Consider the following 12,385-nt stretch of genomic DNA (forward strand, 5'->3'; position numbering starts at 1 on the left):
GATTCAGAGAATCCGGAAGCAGACTCCCCACTGAGCACTGAACCCAACTCATGACTGGATCCCACAACCCTGAGATCATGACCTGAACCGAAATCAAGAGTTTGCCACTCACTTGACTGAGCCCACCCAGACATCCCAAGGGAAAGCTCCTTATAATAAGGTAAGAAGTCCAACACAAGGTATAGTAGTGTATGCTGTCTTTAATTTGCTTGCAATCGTTCTCATTGTCTTGGAATTTTAGACTCTCCTTAACCTTTCCTATCGTGGGAGTAACATTCTGGAAGGGTGTTGTGGGGTATCCTAGCAGAAGTTACGTCCTCATCTGCTCCAAACATTTCCTCCCAGTTGCCTCAGGTGGCTCAACCATCACTGCATTCTGCACCAAACCAGGCATGCGTGGCAGCTGTGAGTGTGAACGGTGGGGATGGCCCGGCCTGTGTCTTCTGATACGCCAGGAAGTGGTCTTGTTCTCTGCCCTCCTGTCTCCCTGTCTCCCTGCCTCTCCCGCAAACCAGACCCCCTGAGATTTTCCACATGGGTGGGCAGTAGCTGGACTTACAGTTCTTACACTCGCCCTTCGGGATCCCCTCCTATTAGGAAACGTTTCCTCGTGATTTCTGTCCCCATCATGCTGATCCTGGGGTGGGCGACCTCCCAGTCTCTGCTTCCCGTCGCGGGTAACTGTCTGCATTTACGGTGCTCTTGCTGTGCAGCGGCTCACGTCAGAAACGGGGGTGTCCTCCCAGGCTGCAGTAGCGACACCGTGACCAGACTCTGGACGCCAGCACCTGGCTTTGCTTTCGTCTTTTCCCCTTGAGCAAACTGGCTCTGTATTTCTGGAATAGAAGTACGGGTGGACACGGGTGTTCAGAGAATACATGGGGGGGGGCTGCCGAACAAGTCAGCAGGTGCGGAGCACCTTGTTTCTTGCTGGCCATAGGGTCGTGAGGAGCTGCTGCAGGTGATACACAGGGTGTGGTTGGAAGAGGCCAGAAAGGGGTGTCTCTGCAGCTGGGGGTTGAGGAGAGGATGCGTTCAAGAATAGTCATCAGTGCTGAGTGGACATGACAGACATGGAGAGAACGTGCTAGGATGGCCAGGGGGTGACCAGACTGCAACACAGATGGAGCTGGGCTGTGAGTGTGTGTGTCTGTGTCTCTGTGTGGGTGTGTGTACCTCCGTGTGTGTGTCTGTGTATCTTTGCATATGTATCTCTGTGTCTTTGTGTCTGTGGGTCTCCATATGTTTGTGCGTGGGGCTCTGTGTCTCTGTGTAGATGCGTTTCTTTGACTCAGTGTTTGTGTTTGTGTGTTTCTATTTGTGTGTGTGGCTTTCACACTTTCCTTACTGCGACCCACAGTAGAAATAAATATATGGCCCAGGCCAACCCCACATCTGTGTGCACGTATCAATATATCATAAAGGCCCACCCTTACTCTGGCAGGTCCTGCTGTGAGTGCTGCTGGAGTATTTATTTCTACAGGACTCCTCACAGCCCTGTGAGGTGCTGTCCCTTTCTCTACTGTGTGGATGGGGAAAGCTTGGCCCAGGGAGTTGAGTGACTTCCCAGCACCTCTAGCAGACAAGTGGCTGACCTGGGATCTGAACCCCATTCCCCGGCTCCAGAGTGCCTGCCCTTTCCCCCACCACACTCTCCTCTCACAGGAAAAAGTAAATGTAGCACAAACAGTGCTTGCCCTCACCGTGGCGGGTGCTTTGTGATATTTGCTGTTGTGTCCTGTTTGATCCCCCACTTGCTGGCCTCACCCCCACATCGGTTTCCTGACCCTCCCTGATCTGTCTCCATCTGCTTTTTGGCAAAGTCCGTTAGGTCCTACTTCCCCAGGGCCTCCCTGTCTCCATCCCAGTGGCGGCTCCCCCAGTTCCGGCTCCCCATGACTTCCTCCCTGGACCTTCTTCCTGGACGGCTGTGAGCACCTCCTAACTTTCATCCTCCGTCCGTTCTCCACACGGAGACTGAAGTCACCTGAAACATGCATTTTTCACCATATCGTTCCTGATTTGGGCCCTGAAATACTCTGTTGCTGTTTGAGGCTTAGTACTCGGTGCATGAAGAGGGTCAGTGTATGAGGGGATATAGAATTAGGAAACTTACTGCGTATTTTTCCTCAGGATGAAGATCTTCTCCCAAGAAAATATTTTGAGGTTGACTTTCCAGTCATAGTCACGAGAAAGCTACACAGCATCAAGTAAGTGTGGCTTGGACCAGACAACAGAGCTGGGTAGATTCAGAGGCAGCGGTTAGTAGGTGGCCGGTCTGCATGCTGGGGACCTCATTTTAGGGGGCTCTTCTCTTGGACCCCCTCCCCACTTTCTTGCTGGCCCTGGCATCCTCATTCCAACCTGTGGAGCAGTCTTCCAAATGCAGTACACCCTCCGTCGTGACAGTTCTGTCCGTGAGCATCATTTGTCTGAACCTTGAAAAGAAATAACCTACAGTACTTTGATCATCTGAATTGTTCTGTGTGTTTTGTCTCCTTCATTATCTCCAGGGGATAGAGAGGTGCCCGGCCCAGAAGGGACGCATAGTAAATATTGTTCGAGTGAATGACAAGGAGGCTAAACTTGGGCATTTACTATATGTGAGATATTCCGGGTGCCACCTTGAGGTCAGGTTTTAAGAAATTTGCAGAGTTGTCGAGGACGAGTTTGTGAATCTCTGCTGGGAGCTGTTGTAGCACCATGTGAAATGCTTCACTTGGATCATCTCATTCAGTGCTCAGAGTAGACTCATGAATTCCAGTGGGGAAACCCAGGCTCAAAGCAGTGAAGGGGATTTCCATCAGGGCACCTGTGGGAGAAGGGGTGGAGCTGAGATTTAAACCATGGCCTCGGGACGCCTGGGTGGCTCAGTTGGTTAAGCAGCTGCCTTTGGCTCAGGTCATGATCCCAGTATCCTGGGATCGAGTCCCACATCGGGCTCCTAGCTCAGCGGGGAGCCTGCTTCTCCCTCTGCCTCTGCCTGCCATTCTGTTTTCCTGTGCTCGCTATCTCCCCCCCTCTCTCTCTGATAAATAAAAAAAAAAAAAAAAAAAAAAAAAAAAAATTTAAACCATGGCCTCAAGCTAAGGTCAGTGTTTCCTAGTGGTTCTAACCTGTGCTCTCTTCTCTCTTTATAAATGAGTCATTTAAATAAAATGCCAAGTCTTATATTTTTAAAAAAAAGATTTTATTTATTTATTTGACAGGAGAGAGATCACAAGTAGGCAGAGAGGCAGGCGGGGTAGGGGGGCGGGAAGCAGGCTTCCCGCTGAGCAGAGAGCCAGATGTGGAGCCCAATCCCAGGACCCCGAGATCAGGACCCGAGTTGAAGGCAGAAGCCTAACCCAATGAGCCACCCAGGCGCCACACTGAATTTTAAAAAATTCTTAGTTAACATAAAACTTTCCAGCGTTTCCTTCAAAGATGTCTAATTCTCAACATCTGTAAAGAATTTTCTAGTATGAGGCTATTCTACTATATCCTATAAAAACCGGTTTTCACCATTTCCAAATAGAAGATTCTGTTACAGTAAATACGCCTTTTAGTTGCCGCCTGGCATCTGAGACTGTATTGGCAGAGGAGGATCTAGCTTGGTAGAACCCCGAGTGAAATAAGAGTAAGTGGGCTCTCGCTTAAGCCCAGAGGTGGCTTCTAGGCTGGAAAAGGCATTGGCCTTTGTGTGTGGTTGTTGTGATAGAGGATTCGGGTGTCTCAGGTCTGATTTTTTGCATATCCTGGAGGAGAGGACTCCTCACATAAATGTTAGTGACTTCAGGTCTGTGGAGGAGTCGGTTTTCCAGATAACTGTGAGCAGTAAGCACTGGGTTATACATTTTGTTGGAGAAGAGGCAGGAAACTAGAGACGACTTGGAAAACACTGGAACATCAGGCAAATTCTTGCTGACCCTTCTTGAGCAATTTCTGAGTCTTCAGTATTTCATGATGAAATTGAGAGTGGACATCCGATTTTGAGTGTCCTGCTTAGTGACCTCCCCCTGAGCCCTGATCCGTCAAAGTGTGACTGCGTATGCCGAGGGCCGGATGTCACGGAGCCTTGTTCAGTGAGCGGCCCTTGCTTTGACAGGAGCAGGATGTGTTTGCTGTTTCTGGGGAGGGTATTTACAGTTTTGCTGAAACTGAGCTCCTTGCCTCATTTCTGTCTTTCCTATCTTCCCACAGAGTCAAGCCTTTTTATCACAACCCATCATAGAATTACATTCAGAGGACCCACTTACCCTGCACCTACGTGTTACAGTATGGGCTATGGAACTCTCTTTGCTTTCTTTCCCTTTCTCCTTTGAAAAGGGTGTGTGTGTGTGTGTGTGTGTGTGAGTCTGAGCCTGCATATGTGCGCCCATGATGTCACATGGCATATACTTCTGTGATATGTTTACACTGCATCGCATTTACTGTGAAGGAATTTAAAACACCTGTGCATAGGTCCTCATTCTTAAATCTTTACAAAATGCGTTTCATTGATTTCCAAAAGATGCAAAAGTAGATTTTCCTGAAAATCTCTGTTCCCAGCTTTCCTTGGGAACATCCATTCCGGCAGCATCAGACCCTCAGTCCCATCCCCACTGCTCCCCACTGCCTGTACCTGACCTGTGCTGCTGATTATGTCACCTCCTCGGCCCATCTGCTTGGGTTTTCACCCTCACGTTTTAATTATGAGTGTTGTCAGCAACACTCTGCTCACCTCTAAGCTTTCTGAACCCAGGGGAACCTCTTGCAGAATGTTCCATCGTTTTCGGTCTGTGTCTGATGGAGTAGTTCAAGGGACTTCTTAATAATTGCTGCCAGGAGACATGCCCAGAGAGGATGGCCTTTGTGGTTGGTGGACACAGATGACACAGGAAACATCAGACAACCAGACAGGCCTCTATGCAACCACAGTGCCATACTCGTGCTCCTAGTGAAGAAACTCCCCCAGAAAAGAACATCTCCCCCATCCTTTGTTTCCCTCCTATGAACTGTAAGTAGATCCTCTGCAGGCTTTGCCATTTCCTGGCCTAGCTGTTTTCTCCACACTGTGGCTGTCACAGTTCTTTGCATATTGGGTGAATACTTGGATCAGGATGGTTACTGATTATAAAAGAGCTACCACTTTGCATTAACTTTGATCCATCAGTGCAGGAATGTATGAAGTAGAAAGTAAACACGCTCCATAATCTGCCCCCCCATGAAGAAAAGCAGCATTCAGTGTTTTCTCCTGTGGATGAACAGCACACCTAGAGACGGATAAATATCACACATTAGAAAACACACACAGAAGGATAATCCAGTACCTGGCATGTACAGGTTTCCATAAATTTTTGATGAGAGACTATATATACACAATGAATGAATACATAGGTTGTAGTTCAGTATATATCTATTGAATGAGTGAATCTATATTTCTCAAAATCAGTAAATTCAGGTGTCCTTTTAATAAAGTGAATCATTTATACGTCCTGCTCTGTAGCTAGCTCGCTCTTTCTGCAACCTAGCGACCCGTGATTATCTTTGTGTCATCATATCTAGGTCTGCCTCCTCATTTCTGATGGCTTTCTAGTTCTCCTTGGCATGGAAATTCCATTTTACTTAATGTATTCAGTACCCATGGTCCTTTAGATAGCTGCGTGTTTTATGGTGTTCTGTTAAGCAGTGTTGTAGAAAGCAGAGGTACACGTTCGTATGTGCAGGAACTGCTGGCTCAAGGAATTGTCCCTTGTGAATTCTAATAGGTACTGCCAAACCTGAGACCCTCTTTACCGATTTGTATTTTCACGAGAGGAGATGAGGGTTCCCTTTCTGTACACCCTAACACTGGCTGTTTTCATTTAAAAAATTCTGCCAAACTGCCAAACCTTCTAATTTAACATGTTTTAAAGAACTTTGTGCTAATGAGATGGAGTATCCTTCCTTCCTTTTACTGGCCTGCTGGATTTCTTTGTAAAGGTCCATTGGAAATGTTGCAGTTTCATTTTCTTTTCAATTGCTGGGAATCCTTTAGAACATAAAGATAAATATATATATATATACACACACACACACACATATATATATATATATATATATGTAAATTTTTTTTTTTCGGCATAACAGTATTCATTATTTTTTCACCACACCCAGTGCTCCATGCAATCCGTGCCCTCTATAATACCCACCACCTGGTACCCCAACCTCCCACCCACCCGCCAATTCAAATCCCTCAGATTGTTTTTTAGAGTCCATAGTCTCTCATGGTTCACCGCCCCTTCCAATTTCCCCCAACTCCCTTCTCCTCTCTAACTCCCCATGTCCTCCATGCTTTTTGTTATGCTCCACAAATAAGTGAAACCATATGATAATTGACTCTGCTTGACTGATTTCAGTCAGCATAATCTCTTCCAGTCCCGTCCATGTTGCTACAAAAGTTGGGTATTCATCCTTTCTGATGGAGGCATAATACTCCCTAGTGTATATGGACCACATCTTCCTTATCCATTTGTCCGTTGAAGGGCATCTTGGTTCTTTATTTTTTGATCAAAGTCCCTCATGAGACTTTTTGGGCAGATTTTTTTTCTTCGTGTTTGTTTGCTTGCTTTTGAACTGTGGGTTTGTATCTTCTTTAGGCACATTTTCTGGTCCTGCACCTTAGAGTTTCTGATTTTGCCATCATAGTGTCCAGAGCTCACAACCAAGGAAGAATTCTTGAGCTGTCTCTGGTGCCGCAAAAAGGTGATTTTATTAAAAATCGCAGACAAGTCCTGTAGGCAAAAATGCTGCCATGGAGTCATGAGGAGTGACCTATTCTATACTTTTAAGTTTGAGGGGTTTGAGGATAGTGTATGTCTCCAAGGAATTCTGGTAGGAAGGTTTCCAGAACCATGAGGGGCTAGCTGTTGTTGGCAAAAAGTCATTTATTACAGTCTAGTAAAGTCTTAGTCATGAGACCCTTCAGGCCTAGGTCAGTGGGCCTTATGCTTGAAAGATGATTGCCAACATGTATCTTGGGGGCTAGAGAAAAAGGAAATTTCCAAAGTAAGTTTTATATGTTAAAGTAGGCTTCCAGGATCCTGGGAGGGGGATTTGGGCTAGGATTGCCTTTGCCCTTCGCAGGCTGTCAACACAGGCAGTTGAGTCCCTAGAGGAAGGCCCCTTGCCTGTTTCAAGCAGTTGTCAGTGGGCCGCAGGAAGTAAGGACGTTTCACAATCGCTCTTCAGCCTTTGTTTCCACATCACGTTTCACTCAGTGAGGAAAAGTACTGTTGTGTGGAAAGCACAGGCAGTGGTCTAGTGTGATACCACTTCGGGGGACATTGAGGGCCACGTGTGTTTTCTGTGGGCAGGCCCATGGGAGCACGCGCTCAGGGCCCATCTGGGATAGCCACCAAGGCAGGGGGAGAAGGGGAAGAGCCCCAGCTGGGGTGTGGGAAGTCGTGGGGATGAGCTGCTGGGACCAGGACCAGTGGCCAGAGCCGGTCTGCTGAAGGGCCCCAGTCTCAGCCTTTCCTAGCCACCTGGCCTGCAGCAGCTGGGCCCCAGGTGAGCGTTGCCTACAACTGCCTATTACTTTTGATTCTAGACCTCCCTTGGTCAGGAGTCCTGGGACACTTGGCGGGGTATTCCGACCGTGCAGAATGCTTTTCCATAGCAGACCAGGTCAGTTTTATGACCCACAGTGTTCTCCTGGGTTGGTGGCCAGGGATCAGGCCTAGGCCATTCCCTGGGGGCGGCGGTGGGGGGTGGATGGCAGTGGGACTTCCTTCACGGGCCACACCTTCAGTTTCTCCAGAGATGTGCTGGACTTTGCTGATGATGTCATCTGGGTACAGCAAAAATCAACAGACCCTCCAAACACGATCCTAACACTGAAGGCGGAAGTGACACAGTGGAAGAACTTGTCCCAGTCTTCATCGCAGGGACTGAAGAGCTCAGACTCAGCTGAAGTCTGGAAACTGAAGAACACCGTCAGGGACAGAACAGCATCGGGTGAGGGAGATGGACGACCACATCAGCTTGGAGTGGCGGGATTACAGAATATCCCTCAGGAGCTTCCCCAGGAAAAGAGTTTGGATGTTGGGAGCATAATCGCCACACCCTCCATCGCTCGGTAGTCGCCTCAGCCTCTGCTGGCATCGAGCAATAAAGAAACACAGACAAAGGTCAGTGCAGAGTCCCCCTTGACTCTATCCAGTTTTCATTTTCTCATACTTGGGCTCACCTCGTCAGGGCGGTATGGTAAGAACTAGATTTACCCTTGATTTGACAATCTTTATGGAGTTTCTACCCAAGGCTCCACAGCAGGCACTGGAGAAAGATGACAAGAGCTCTCTCGAGGCCTTCCATTTACTGGAGAACAAGAGCAAGTAAATAGGCCACTAGAAAACCGGGTGCTGTGTGGAGTTATGAAATTTCCCAGGATGGGTCCTCTAGTCTTTGTTGGAGCATCAGTAGCATCAGTGAAGGGCTTTTAGAAGAAGAGACCTTTGCCTGGAGAGCAGAAAAATGAGTAGGCGGCAGCTACAGGGCTGGTGTGGTGAAAGGAGCTCCAGAATATTCCAGGGAGGAGTGAACAGGTAGGAATCCTTGGCCTGCTCTGGAATCTAAAAGCAGGGCATCTATGGCTGAAATGGAAGTGTGAAGAGAGAAGCTGTTGCAGAGGAGGTTGGGCCAAGGAGAGCCTGACCATCTTGGGAGCTTGAAAGGGCTCAGAACGGGTGTGCCTGGGAGGCTCAGTTGGTTCAGCGTCTGCCTCCAGCTCAGATCATGATCCCAGGGTCCTGGGAGAGGGGCCCGAGGTCAAGCTGCCTGCTCGGTGGGAAGCCTGCATCCTCCTCTCCCAGAGCTTGTGTTCTCGCTCTGTCAAATAAAGAAAATGAATAAAAGCCTCAGAATTTTGTGCCAAAAGAGCAAACACCCATTTCCTGATATGGTGTATAAACAGGCCAGAACGACAATGTGACAAATCTGTCTTGACCCTCACCGAATATTGATTTCACAAGACATGTTACTAAGACTCCCAAGGAATTATCTTAGAATTCATTTACATATTCTTCATTGAAACATTAGCCCCCACACCTGATGAGGGAGCAGAAGGCTAGTTGAGGTCAAGGCAGAAGCTGACACCCTGCACTCACCCGTCCCCACGCCTCAGTGGGACCTGTGTGACCTTCGTCCAGGAAACTTCCAACCATCTTCATGTTCATTCCTTGCTGGAAGGTAAAACCACTTCACTTGGCCATGGCAAGGTCTCCAGTATCATGTAGGTCCTCTTTAGCATAGGAAAGTGCTTTTGAAACCCTTCCCTTCCCTTTCCTCACCTCCCCCAACTTCCAAGTGTGTATCAGTTGCCCCCACAACCCTGATGCAGCTATTTCTGCCCACGGATCCTGTCCCTGTGCTTTAATAAAACCACTATTTTGCACCAAAGAGGTCTCAAGAATTCTTTCTCGTCATCGGCTCTGGACATCACCCTGCCAAATGTTACTTACATTCCAAAACTCTATCACTGCTCCCCTGTCTACCTGCCACTTGGCATTACTTCTATCATTTCCCACAAATGATGGAAAAGTAGGCACCGGTAGGCTTTAGGGGACAGGCTTCAACTCTGGAAACAGAATCAGTGCACACTAAGATCATAGTGTGGGGTAGCAACCAAATTAAAAAACAAAACAAAGCCACTAAGCAAAAAGTTCTGGGGGAGGGACCCCCCCCCCAACCCTCAAAAGCAAAAAAGTTAGAAAACGGGAGGGGAAGAAAAAGCATTTTGGTACACACACACCAAAAGAACTGTCACACATGCTTTGGCCAAACCACACTCCCCCTTTGACCCAGGTGTTGGGGCAGGGGGAGCAAAAGCTGCGGAAAACTCACACTTTGCTATCTCATTCAGAATAAACAGTCAGTAGGCCCAGTACAGCCAACAGCCCTAAAAGACCTTGAAAGCTGTGCCCCAGATAACTGGGCACATGACCATCACCTCCAGGAGCTCTCAAAACCATCAGTTGTTTTCTTTCCAACAGCCGGTCTACAAACCCCAGTCTCTGCTGTCATTTCATAATGGATAATGTTTCTTGTCAGACATTAAAGCAGAACAAAAGAAACCTGGAGAAGGATCTGCTTCCAACCCAAAGGGAGAAAGGCTTTTTTAAAAAGCTCTTTAAAAAGTCAGCTAAGGTGTCTCCATCATTCTTTCCTCCCAGTTGCCAGTTTCTCCATGTCAAGAACTTGGGCCCTTCAGTCCACAGGGGCCCCGGTTTGGAGGCAGCAGCACCTCTACAGTCCCTCCATGGATGCCAGAAATTCCAGAGGCAGTTTCGATGGGCTCTGATCACCCCTTAATTATTTCCTGCCCTCAGGCACATGGAGGCAGAGGGTCTGCAGAGGCGGGCCGCTCCCTGAAAGGCAGAGAACACCGCCCCCAGAGCCCAGCGACCACCAGGCCTCCAGCACATCTGTGACTGGAGTTTTTGCCCAGGGCAAACCCTGGGGGAAGGGCAGGGGAAGGCTCAGGTGCAGTACCCCCAAGGCTATGCTGGGCAGGGCCAGGACATAGGGCAGCGGGGACCTGCCCAGAGGGCATCTCAGGAGGCTGACCCACTAAGTGGCTCCTCTGGGACTCTGGTGGCGGCCCCGAGCTGGGCTCCAATCTGTGGAGAGGTGCAGTCCCGGACCGGGGCCCCCTGTGCCTCATGCCTGTTGGTGGCAGGGGCTGGGAGAATGCCACCAGGAGAGCAGCCAGCCCTCCTGTTCCCACCCCAGCTGCGCAATCGCAGTGGGCTCGAACGGACACATTCACCTGTCCAGGCTCTGGTTGGCCGCATGCTTCATGGGGTAGAATTGCTGGTGGAGGCGGCTGGCAGGGCTCCCGCAGGGCAGCTGGGGGGACAGTTCCTAATAATAACTGGTGGACTAGCGCCAGGGCGGGACTGCAGGGTGGACTTGGGCCTCTGCCAACCCACACCTGGGCACCTCTGCAGAGCGGAGGACCTGAGGACCAGGCACCGCCACCATCCTGCACAACCGCCAGCCTGGTCTAGGCGCACAGCCATGGGAGGCCAGGCAGTGGCCAGTGAAATGCCAAACCAAGGTGTGGGCCCAGGTGTCTTCACAGGACTGATGGGGCAAGGAGGGATAGGGCACGCTGGAGCCTCTGGAGGCTGGAAATACCCAAAGTCTTGGTGAGGGCCATTCTCTGTGCGGGTATAGACATCTGTGAATGCACCTAGGAGCCTCTCTCCTAGCTGGATGAATGCGTGTGACTGCTTATATTTCACCTCAATGAAAAAGATACTAGAGCGTGGAAAGCGCATGCCACAGGATTTTGTGTACTGTGATCCCACTTAGAGGGAAGTTGAGGGCCAGGTACATTTTCTGGGGGCAGGCACCTGGGGGCAGTCAGGCTGGAGCATGCATGAGGGGCCCTCCCAGGACAGCCACAAAGTGTGTGAAGGAGGGCAATGGGTCCAGCCTGACGTAGAAGTCCTGGGGATGAGCAGCGGGGACCTGGATCAGTGGCCAGAGGGCCTTGGCTGTTTGGAGCTACCTGACCAGCATTGGCACTCTGGAGAACAGGGGCGTGAGCCATGGAGGTGTGGGGGGAGGGGCATGCAAGTGTTGCCTGGAAATGCCTGTTGGCTTTTGATTCTTAGCCTCTGGCAGGCAGGGGTTCTGGGACACTTGGCGGGGTAGTCGGACTGGGCTGGACGCTTTCGCACCATGGACCAGAGCAGTTGTATGACCGTCAGATGTTTTCCTGGGCTGTGGGCCTGGGCTCTGGCCTAGGCCATTCCCTAGGGGCCATGGACAGCAATGAGACCTCTTTGACCAGAGACATCTCCCATATTAACAGACACGTGCTGGGGAAAGGGACTTTCCCTGGGGACACCATGGATTTGGCTGATGTCATCTCAGCCCAGACACAGATCAATAGACTCCTCTGTGAGATCAAAACACTGGAGGCTGAAGTGACTCATTGGAAGAAGATGTGCCAGTGTTCCACCCAGGGACCAAATACCATCGACTCAGAAGCAGTGTGGAACTGAAGAGCCACATCAGGGACCTAGAGCAGTGGCAGATGCAGGAGATGGACGAACATGAGCTGGAAGGGGCGGTGTTGCAAAACGTCCAGCAGCAGAAGCTAGCAGACCTCACTGACCAGCACCGCAAACAACTAATAGACTATCAATGATGGACGGAAGACCTGCAAAACCAAGACTGCCGGGAATGTGAAAGATGACTTACTTCAGGAAAGGGAAACTGAGCTGAGAAGGTTGAAGCAACAACTTAGACAAATGCAGCGGCTGAATGACAGTTTGAACAACATTGCTTCTGATCTCTGAACAGAAAAGCAAAAGTTGGTCTGGGAGCTCCAAGATCTAAGACATCAGCTGGAGGAATCTATTCTGCGCAACAA

The 12,385-nt window shown here is 49.6% G+C and overlaps 1 long non-coding RNA gene across 2 annotated transcripts; it reads left to right on the forward strand.

Annotated features, from left to right (window-relative positions):
- Nucleotides 1-18: 18 nt before the first annotated feature.
- LOC101676604 lies at nt 19-9,399 on the forward strand. 2 transcript variants are annotated; one of them, XR_006604551.1, is made up of 6 exons: nt 19-160; nt 2,134-2,210; nt 4,183-4,257; nt 6,600-6,705; nt 7,553-7,629; nt 7,754-9,399. It is a non-coding gene; the product is annotated as an uncharacterized LOC101676604 (long non-coding RNA). The 2 variants fall into 2 exon arrangements; XR_006604550.1 differs by lacking the exon at nt 4,183-4,257.
- The last annotated feature ends 2,986 nt before the right edge of the window (nt 9,400-12,385 follow it).

Source organism: Mustela putorius, unplaced genomic scaffold (genome assembly GCF_011764305.1).
Source record: "Mustela putorius furo isolate JIRA1106 unplaced genomic scaffold, ASM1176430v1.1 tig00004041_pilon_pilon_pilon, whole genome shotgun sequence".
NCBI classification, from domain to species: Eukaryota; Metazoa; Chordata; class Mammalia; order Carnivora; family Mustelidae; genus Mustela; species Mustela putorius.